This window comes from Heterodontus francisci, unplaced genomic scaffold (genome assembly GCF_036365525.1).
Source record: "Heterodontus francisci isolate sHetFra1 unplaced genomic scaffold, sHetFra1.hap1 HAP1_SCAFFOLD_940, whole genome shotgun sequence".
Taxonomy (NCBI): domain Eukaryota; kingdom Metazoa; phylum Chordata; class Chondrichthyes; order Heterodontiformes; family Heterodontidae; genus Heterodontus; species Heterodontus francisci.
In genome coordinates this window covers 96,934-108,600 of record NW_027140924.1, presented here as the reverse complement: position 1 = coordinate 108,600, position 11,667 = coordinate 96,934, and positions in this window count along the sequence as shown.

Sequence of the window (11,667 nt, the reverse complement as noted above, 5' to 3'; positions counted from 1 at the left end):
GAAAGTAAACATTGGCCCATTAGAGACAGAGACAGGTGGCATTATGATGGAGAACAATGAATCAAGAGTCTAACATGAATGGGAACTTACAGAAATCAGTGTAATTACAGAAGTATCACTGGACAAATTAATGGGACTAGATGGTTAAAATACCCTACAGCTGACAACTTGCCTCCTAGGCCTTTAAAAGAGGTAACTCTAGAAATAGTGGATACACTGATTTTGATCTTCCAGAATTCCTTAGATTGTAGAAAGATTCGCAAGGATTAAAAAGTACCAAACATAATGCCATTTTTTAAGAGTACAGGAAGAGTGTAAACGGGCAACTATAGCCCCATAACTGGGCATCATTAGTAGTCAAAATTCTAGAATCTATTATTATGGACATTACAACTGGGCATGTATAAATCATAATATGAGGAAGCAGCTTCAACATGGATTTATGACAGGAAATTGTGTTTGACAAATCTCAGCTTTTGAAATATATAACTAGTAAGAGGGATAAGATGGGCGTAAACTATTTGGATTTTCAAAAATGATCTCACACAAAAGGTTACAACACAAAATTAGGACTCATTGAATTGTGGGTTAATATATTAGCATGGGTGAGCGCTGTTCATGGAAAGAAAACAGAGAGTAGGAATAAATGGGACATTTTCAGGTTGGCAAATTGTAACTAACAGGGGGAAACAAGAATCAGTACCTGGGCCTCTGCTATTCACAATCTGCATTAATGACGTAAGGTCATAAGGTCATAAGAACTAGGAGCAGGAGTTGGCAATTCAGCCCCTCGAGCCTGCTCCGCCATTCAATACAATCATGGCTGATCTCATCTCCACCTCAACTCCAATTTCCTGCCCGTTCTCCACAACCCTTCAACCCTTTACTAATTAAAAAAACCTGTCTATCTCCTCCTTAAATTTACTCAATGTCCCAGCATCCACCGCACTCTGGGGTAGTGAATTCCACAGACTCACAACCCTTTGAGAGAAGTAATTTCTCCTCATCTCTGTTTTAAATCTGCTAGCCCTTATCCTAAAACTATGACCTCTCGTTCTATATTGCCCACAAGAGGAAACATTCTCTCTACGTATACTTTGTCAATCCTCTTAATCATCTTATATACCTCAATTAGATCTCCTCTCATTCTTCTAAATGCTAGAGCGTAAAGGCCCAAACTGCTCAATCTCTCTTCAAAAGACAACCCCCTCATCTCTGGAATCAATCTAGTGAACCTCCTCTGATCTGCCTCCAATGCAACTACATCCCCCCTCAAGTAAGGGGACCAAAACTGTATGCAGTGCTCCAGGTACGGTCTCACTAATACCTTGTACAGTTGCAGCATTTATATTCTATTCCATTAGCAATAAATGCCAAAATTCCATTTGCCTTCCTTATTATCTGCTTTACCTGCATATTGGTTTTCTGTGATTCATGCACGAGGACACCCAGATCCCTCTGCACCAAAGCATTCTGAAGTTTCTCTCCATTTAGATAATAATTTGCCTTTCTATTCTTCCGACCAAAGTGGATAACCTCACACTTATCCACGTTAAACTCCACCTGCCAAATTTTGGCCCATTCACCTAACCTATCCATATTCATTTGTACATTTCTTATTTATTTATTGCAACATACTATTCCACCTATTTAAGTGCCATCTGCAAATTTGGCTATAGTACCTTCTATCCCTGAATCCAAGTCATTCAGATATATTGTAAATAGTTGGGGCCCAAGGACCGAACCCTGTGACACGCCACTAGTTACATCTTGCCAACCAGAAGAAGACCCATTTATCCTGACTCTCTGTTTTGTGTTGGTTAGCCAATCCTTTATCCAAGCTAATAAATTGCCCCTAACCCCATGTGATCTTACCTTGTGTTTTGATCTTTTGTGCGGCACCTTATCAAATGCCTTCTGGAAGTCCAGATATACTACATCTGCAGGATCCCCATTATCCACTTTACTTGTTACAGCTTCGAAGAACTGTAGCAAATTAGTCAAACACGATTTACCCTTCATAAAACCATGCTGATTCTGATGGATTGCATTTTGACTTTCTAAATGTCCTGTTATTACTTCCTTAATAATGAATTCTAACAATTTCCCAACGAAAGATGTTACACTAACTGGTCTATAGTTTCCTACTTTCTGCCTCCCTCCCTTTTTGAATAAAGGCGTTACATTAGCTTTTTTTCCAATCCACTGGAACCTTTCCCGCATCCCAGAGAATTTTGGAATATTATAACCAATGGATCCACTATCTCCACTGCCTCTTCCTTTAAGACCCTAGGATGTAGGCCATCAGGCCTTGGGGACTTGTCTGCCTTCAATCCCAATAGTTTTCTTAGTACCTTTTGCCTAGTGATGATGATTTTTCTAAGTTCCTCTCTTCCTATAACCTCTGCATTTCCTGTTACCATTGGGATGCTACTAGTGTCCTCCATCACGAAAACTGTGGCAAAAAACCAAGTTAGTGTCTCCACCATTTCTGTGTTCTCCTCTATTAACTCCCCAGTCTCATCCTCCAAAGGACCAATATTCACTTTAGCTACTCTCTTACCTGTAATATACTGATTGAGAACCCTTAATTCTGACAATGCAAAATAATTACTTTAGTCAGGTTTTAAAATGTTCACTACGAAAATAACATTGTTATAATTTTGATGACCAGTTTACATTCAATCAATCATTAAATCCAATAGTAAGTGTTCAATCGAGAAATAGATGGAATACTGGGAAATAAGCGAATAGCAAAACTCAGCTTTTGGTTGCGACTTGTCCGTTTATTTTGACAGTTGGATATGAAATGCATATTACTTCAGTTACATGGCTGGCACAACAGAAACATGCAGTGTATTATCAATATAATGATGGGCAATAAACGCTGTCCGAGCCAGCGATGCCCGTATCCCATGAACGAATAAAAAAAATGACAGGGACCATAAAGATTGTTTTTTTCCGAGTTGGTGCTTTTGGCATGGACACTGTACACCAGAGAATGGTGGATTCTCTGCCCAGGATTTTCTGTCCATTAACCAATGGCAGCGCACCCGGAATTTGCTGATGTTTGTCACCAATGCACAAGACTTGCAGATTGATAGGTAAATTGGCCATTGTAAATTGCCCTTAGTGTAGGTAGGTGGTAGGGGAATTGTGGGGATGTGGTAGGGAATGTGGGATTAATGTCGGATTAGTATAAATGGGTGGTTGATGGTCGGCACAGACTCGGTGGGCCAAAGGGTCTGTTTCAGTGCTGTATCTTTCTATGACTCTTTGACTCTCAGGCTCACTGGCATCAGCATAAATTAAATAATCCACCACAGTGTACAGGGGAGGGGTGGTTCTGTGGTCCCGGCTGTGCAGTGCCCTAACCCGGCACATCTGTAGCTGGTCCAACCCACAAAATACAACCAGAGATCAGTTTATTATCATGCATTCCCTGCTGGGTGACAGTACTGAAAGGAACATATTCAAGTTCACTGATGAAACAAAGTTAAGTGGAAATTAAGCGGTGAGCAGGAAGCAAAGAGGCTGCACAGGGATGTAGACAGATTGAGTGAGTAGGCAAAAACATGGCAGATGTAATTCAATGTGGCAAAGTCTCATGTCCTCCATTTGCTTCAGAAAAAAATGTTTTAAATTGTGAGAAACTGGGAAATGTTTGCAGTTAGAACGACCGAGTCATCCTTGTATTTGAAGCATAGAAAGTTAACTTGAAGGTACGGCAAGCAGGTAGAAAGACAAATTATATTATTAATATGACTATTGTTATTATTCTTTCATGAGATGGAAGCATCGCTGGCTAGGCCAGCAATCATTGTCCATCCCCAATTGTACTTGAAAACTGAATAGCTCACAAGGTCACTTCGGGGAGTGGGGATGCAGTTAAAAGTGAACCACATTTCTGTGAGTCTGGAGTCACATGTAGGCCGGACCAGGCAAGGCCGGCGGATTTCCTTCTCTTGAAGAACATATGTTTTATTTGGTTGTGAAGGGATTGGAGTATAACAGTAATGAAGTCTTACTAGGGCATTGATGTGGCTACACTTGGAATACAGTGTGCAGCTTTCGTTTACGTACCCAAGGAAGGAAATACTTGCCAAGAGTCAGAACAATTTATGTTCTCAAGTTAGGGTTCCTGGAATGAGAGAATTGTCTTATGTATTCTGCTCCAGAAAGCAAGTCGATGAAGTATAGAACTTGAATAGATCCTTAGGCATTTATATATTTATTTGCAGAGCTATATATTGCAAGCATACACCTCCTACCCCCGAAACTGTTTTAGTCTGTGTCCATTAATAGGGAGTTAAGTGAATCACTAATTAATGCTCACTACCTGCACACAACTAAACAAAATTAACATGCAATTAACACTATAAGCAGAGACTGAGTAGGCTGGGTTATAAGCCCTGGAGTTTATAAGCATGAAAGGTAAACGAATTGAAACAGATAACATTCTTAAAGGGCTTGAAAGGGTAAACGCTGACAAAATGTTGCCCCTGGCTTGTGACTCTGGAATACAGGGTCATCATCGCAGAATCAGGGCTCAGTTATTTATGACTGAGATGATGAGAAATGTCTTCATTCAAGAGTTGTGAATCTTTGGAATTCTGTAACCCAGAGAGTTATGGGTATTCAGTCGTTGAGTATAGATTGGAGGATAATAATGGAATTCAGGGTTTTGGAGGAAATGCTGGAAGGAGGAGCTGAAGTAGAAGATCAGCCATGATATCGTTGAATGGCAAAGGAGGGTCTGAGAGATAAATGACCTACTTCAGCTGTTCAATGTAAACCTGAGTTGTTCTGTGTGGCTTGGTTTCACAAGCGTTTTTTTCAGCACGGCCGCACTCACATGTTAGTTGCAACAAAAGGTCTGCATGGTACCTTTTAGGCTGCTGTATGGCGGGTGCAGGTTATTGCGAACATTTCCAGCTCCTATTACTTATGTTCTTATATTGCACACTTTCTGATCTCACTGAGTCCATCCTCCCCGGGTTACACGCTGTCTGATCACACTGGGTCCATCCTCCCCAGGTTAGACGCTGTCTGATCACACTGGGTCCATCCTCCCCGGGTTACACACTGTCTGATCTCACTGGGTCCATCCTCCCCGGGTTACACACTGTCTGATCACACTGGGCCCATCTTCCCCAGGTTACACACTGTCTGATCACACTGGTCCATCCTCCCCGGGTTACACACTGTCTGATCACACTGGGTCCATCCTCCCTGGGTTACACACTGTCTGATCACACTGGGTCCATCCTCCCCGGGTAACACGCTGTCTGATCTCACTGGGTCCATCCTCCCCGGGTTCCACACTGTCTGATCTCACTGGGTCCATCCTCCCCAGGTTACACACTGTCTGATCACACTGGGTCCATCCTCCCCGGGGTACACAGTGTCTGATCTCACTGGGTCCATCCTCCTCGGGTTACACACTGTCTGATCACACTGGGTCCATCCTCCCCAGGTTACACACTGTCTGATCACACTGGGTCCATCCTCCCCGGGTTACACACTGTCTGATCACACTGGGTCCATCCTCCCCGGGTTACACACTGTCTGATCACACTGGGTCCATCCTCCCCGGGTTACACACTGTCTGATCTCACTGGGTCCATCCTCCCTGGGTTACACACTGTCTGATCACACTGAGTCCATCTTCCCCAGGTTACACACTGTCTGATCACACTGGTCCATCCTCCCCGGGTTACACACTGTCTGATCACACTGGGTCCATCCTCCCTGGGTTACACACTGTCTGATCACACTGGGTCCATCCTCCCCGGGTAACACGCTGTCTGATCTCACTGGGTCCATCCTCCCCGGGTTCCACACTGTCTGATCTCACTGGGTCCATCCTCCCCAGGTTACACACTGTCTGATCACACTGGGTCCATCCTCCCCGGGGTACACAGTGTCTGATCTCACTGGGTCCATCCTCCTCGGGTTACACACTGTCTGATCACACTGGGTCCATCCTCCCCAGGTTACACACTGTCTGATCACACTGGGTCCATCCTCCCCGGGTTACACACTGTCTGATCACACTGGGTCCATCCTCCCCCGGGTTACACACTGTCTGATCTCACTGGGTCCATCCTCCCCAGGTTACACACTGTCTGATCACACTGGGTCCATCCTCCCCGGGGTACACAGTGTCTGATCTCACTGGGTCCATCCTCCTCGGGTTACACACTGTCTGATCACACTGGGTCCATCCTCCCCAGGTTACACACTGTCTGATGACACTGGGTCCATCCTCCCTGGGTTACACACTGTCTGATCACACTGGGTCCATCCTCCCCCGGTTACACACTGTCTGATCTCACTGGGTCCATCCTCCCCGGGTTACACACTGTCTGATCACACTGGGACCATCCTCCCCGGGTTACACACTGTCTGATCTCACTGGGTCCATCCTCCCCAGGTTACACACTGTCTGATCTCACTGGGTCCATCCTCCCTGGGTTACACACTGTCTGATCTCACTGGGTCCCTCCTCCCCGGGTTACACACTGTCTGATCACACTGGGACCATCCTCCCCGGGTTACACACTATCTGATCACACTGGGACCATCCTCCCTGGGTTACACACTGTCTGATCACACTGGGTCCATCCTCCCCCGGGTTACACACTGTCTGATCTCACTGGGTCCATCCTCCCCGGGTTACACACTGTCTGATCACACTGGGACCATCCTCCCCGGGTTACACACTGTCTGATCTCACTGGGTCCATCCTCCCCGGGTTACACACTGTCTGATCTCACTGGGTCCATCCTCCCCGGGTTACACACTGTCTGATCACACTGGGACCATCCTCCCCGGGTTACACACTGTCTGATCTCACTGGGTCCATCCTCCCCGGGTTACATACTGTCTGATCACACTGGGTCCATCCTCCCCGGGTTACACACTGTCTGATCTCACTGGGTCCATCCTCCCCGGGTTGCATACTGTCTGATCACACTGGGTCCATCCTCCCCGGGTTACACACTGTCTGATCACACTGGGTCCATCCTCCCCGGGTTCCACACTGTCTGATCTCACTGGGTCCATCCTCCCCGGGTTACACACTGCCTGATCGCACTGAGTCCATCCTCCCCGGGTTACACACTGTCTGATCACACTGAGTCCATCCTCCCCGGGTTACACACTGTCTGATCACACTGAGTCCATCCTCCCCGGGTTACACACAGTCTGATCTCACTGGGTCCATCCTTCCCGGGTTACACACTGTCTGATCACACCGGGTCCATCCTTCCCGGGTTACACACTATCTGATCTCACTGGGTCCATCCTCCCTGGGTTACACACTGTCTGATCTCACTGGGTCCATCCTTCCCGGGTTACACACTGTCTGATCTCACTGGGTCCATCCTTCCCGGGTTACACACTGTCTGATCTCACTGGGTCCATCCTTCCCGGGTTACACACTGTCTGATCTCACTGGGTCCATCCTTCCCGGGTTACACACTATCTGATCTCACTGGGTCCATCCTCCCCGGGTTACACACTGCCTGATCACACTGAGTCCATCCTCCCCGGGTTACACACTGTCTGATCACACTGAGTCCATCCTCCCCGGGTTACACACTGTCTGATCACACTGAGTCCATCCTCCCCGGGTTACACACAGTCTGATCTCACTGGGTCCATCCTTCCCGGGTTACACACTGTCTGATCACACCGGGTCCATCCTTCCCGGGTTACACACAGTCTGATCTCACTGGGTCCATCCTTCCCGGGTTACACACTGTCTGATCACACCGGGTCCATCCTTCCCGGGTTACACACTATCTGATCTCACTGGGTCCATCCTCCCCGGGTTACACACTGCCTGATCTCACTGGGTCCATCCTTCCCGGGTTACACACTGTCTGATCTCACTGGGTCCATCCTTCCCGGGTTACACACTATCTGATCTCACTGGGTCCATCCTCCCCGGGTTACACACTGTCTGATCTCACTGGGTCCATCCTTCCCGGGTTGCACACTATCTGATCTCACTGGGCCCATCCTCCCTGGATTACACGTTGTCTGTCTGTTTGTTACGCTTGAAGTTTTTTGTTCTCTCAAAGTCCATTCATCTGACACAGCTGTATTTTCACTCATGGAAGTGCAAATGTGTCATTGTCTGTAAACTACACACTAACCATGCCAAACCCCATTCCCAGAATGTCCCCTCTTTACTGACCAGATTCAGCCCATCCCCTGGGGTTTATATCCCAGACAATGCTCTGTGTTCTGGCCCATTTCAGTTCATTCCTCTCGGTTTTATATCTTGGACCATCGCCTTTACTGGGATCTGCTTCAGTCCATTCCCTGGGCTTTATAGAAACCTAGAAGATGGAAAACATTATGGTTCTGAAGGAGACCATTCAAACCATAATGTTTTTGTGCCTTCAGAAAAAGTGTTATGCAGTATCAATGGCACTTTCCAGTTCTTGGTCCATAGCCCTGCTGGTTTCAGCACCTCAAGTATATATCCAGAAACATACTGACCGAAAACCTGCTCACTGATGTCCTGCTTGGATTCTGCCAACACTGGTAAGCTCCAGACCTCATTGCAGCCTTGGTCCATACAAACAAAAGAGTTGGATTCCAGAGGTCAGGTGAGAGTGACTGCTCCTGTCATCAAGGCAGCATTTAACTAAGTGTGGTAATAAGGGGCCATGGTAAAATATAAGTCAGTGGGAATCGGGGAAATCTATCCACTGCCTGATGTCATTCCTGGCATAAAAGATGTTTCTGGTTGTTGAAGGCCAATCATATTAGCCCTAGCATGTGCTGCAGGAGTTCCCCAGGGTAGTGTCCTACACCCAATCATAGTCTGCTGCTTTTGACCTTCCCTCCATCATCAGGTCAGAAGTGGGGATGCTCGGTGATAAAAAGAACAAAGAACAAAGAACAGTACAGTACAGGAACAGGCCATTCGGCCCTCCAAGCCTGCGCCGATCTTGATGCCTGCCTAAACTAACACCTTCTGCACTTCCAGGGCCCATATCCCTCTATTCCCTTTCTATTCATATATTTGTCAAGATGTCTCTTAAACGTCGCTATCGTATCTGCTTCCACCACCTCCCCTGGCAGCAAGTTCCAGGCACTCAGCACCCTCTGTGTAAAAAACTTGCCTCGCACATCCCCTCTAAACTTTGCCCCTTGCACCTTAAACCTATGTCCCCCAGTAACTGACTCTTGCACCCTGGGAAAAAGCTTTGATTAAACAGTGCTAAATTCCATTCTCAACCATTCCGACACTGAAGAAGTCCATGTCCTGCATAAAGCAAAACCTGAACAACATTCCGACTTGGGCTGAAAAGTGTTCAGCAAAATTGTGCCACACAACTGGCAGGCAATGAGTACCTTCAAATTGAGAGAGTCTACCCATCTACCCTTGTCTTTCAATGAAATTACCATTGTGGAATCTCACACTATCAACATCCTGGGCGTTGTCATTGATCAGGAACTTAACTGGACCAGCAAGTGACTCTCCTCCTGACTATCAAAACTTTTCCACTACCGAGAAGGCACAAGTCAGAAGTGTGGATGAGTGCAGCTCCAACAACACTCAAGGAACTCGACACCATCCAGGACCAAGAAACAGCCTGCATGATTGGCATCCAATAAACATTAACTCTCTCCACCAGCAACGCAACCTGCTTTTGTTGTGCATTATCTCCAAGATGCACTGCAACAACTCACCAAGGATACTTTGACAGCATATTTCTTTTATTTTTATTTCCCAAAATATACTTTATTCATAAAAATCTGTAAAAATTACATTGCCAAACAGTTTCCAAACAGCACCAAAAAATACAAACATTGCAAGGGAGATCAGTTTCCTTCAATACTGTCATGAGTTTCTTCCCAACCCTTCCGTTTCACAATTGTCATGTCAATTACAGTTTTACATTTACAGCAATTCAGAATATTAACGATACAGTTCGAGGGGTTTCCCATGGATCCAGCCCCTCAGTCCATCTTGGTGGGGGAACCTTACACTGTGGTCTTTCCCCATTGAGCCTTTGCTGCGGCTGCCCCAAGCTTTAGTGCGTCCCTCAGCACGTAGTCCTGGACCTCGGAATGTGCCAGTCTGCAACATTCGGTGGTGGACAACTCTTTGCGCTGGAAGACCAGCAAGTTTCGGGCAGACCAAAGGGCGTCTTTCACCGAATTGATAGTCCTCCAGCAGCAGTTGATGTTTGTCTCGGTGTGCGTCCCTGGGAACAGCCCGTAGAGCACAGACTCCTGTGTTACAGAGCTGCTTGGGATGAACCTTGACGAAAACCACTGCATCTCTTTCCACACCTGCTTTGCAAAGGCACATTCCAGGAGGAGGTGGGCAACCGTCTCTTCCCCACCACAGTCAACGCGGGGGCACTGTGCGGAGGGGGCGAGACTTCGGGTGTGCATGAAGGATCTGACGGGGAGGGCCCTTCTCACCACCAGCCAAGCTACATCTTGGTGCTTGTTTGAAAGTCTGGTGATGAGGCATTCCGCCAAATGACTTTGACAGCATATTTCAAACCTGCGACCGATAGCAGCTAAAGAACAAAGCAGACAGGCACATGGGAATAACACCACCTCCAAGTTTCCTTCCAAGCACACACTGTTCGGTTATTGTCACTGGGTCAAAATCCTGGAGCTCCTTATCAAACAGCACTATTGGAGTAACATATGAGTAACACGCGCTGCAGCAGTTCAAGAAGCTGGCTCATTACCACCTCCTCAGGGACAATTAGGAATGATTAAATAAATGTTTGACTTTCCAACCACGCCCACATCCCCTGAATGAATAAACAATGTCTGACTAAGTTATAACCTCAGAGGCTGGTTGCTGTTGTACTTAATGTCCAGCACTCTTTGATGTTCATAGAGACATGAGGTCATCAAGTTATACAGCACAGAAACAGGCCATTCGGCTCATCGTGTCTGTGCCAGCCATCAATTCTAATCCCATTTTCCAGCACATGAGCCGTAGTCTTGTATGCTATGGCGTTTCAAGTGCTCATCAAAATACTTCTTAAATTTTGTGAGGGTTCCTGCCTCTACCATCCCTTCAGGCAGTGTATTCCAGATTCCAAACACCCTCTGGGTGAATTTGTTTTCCTCAAATTCCCTCTAAACCTCCTGCCCCTTACCTAAAATCTATGCCCCCTGGTTATTGACCCCTCTGCTAAGGGAAAAAGTCTCTTCCTATCTCACCTATCAATGCTCCTCTTAATTCTGTGTCCCTCAATCATGTCCCCCCTCATCCTTCTCTGTTCGAAGGAAAGCAACCCTAGCCTTTTCAGTCTCTCTCCACAGCTGAAATGCTCCAGCCAAGGCAACATCCTGGTGAATCTCCTCTGCACATTCCCCAGTGCAATCACATCCTTCCTATAGTGTGGTGCCCAGAGCTGTACACAGTACTCCAGTTGTGGCCTAACTAGGATTTTATACAGTGCCATCGTAACCTCGCTGCTCTTATATTCTATGCCTCGGCTAATAAAGACAAGAATCCTATATGCCTCCCTAAACACCTTATCTACCTGTGCTGCTGTCTTCAGTGATCTATGGACAAGTGCATCAATGTCCCTCTGACCTTCTGTACTTCCTAGAGTCCTACCATCCATTGTATATTCCATTGGCTTGCTAGTCCTCCCAAAATGCATC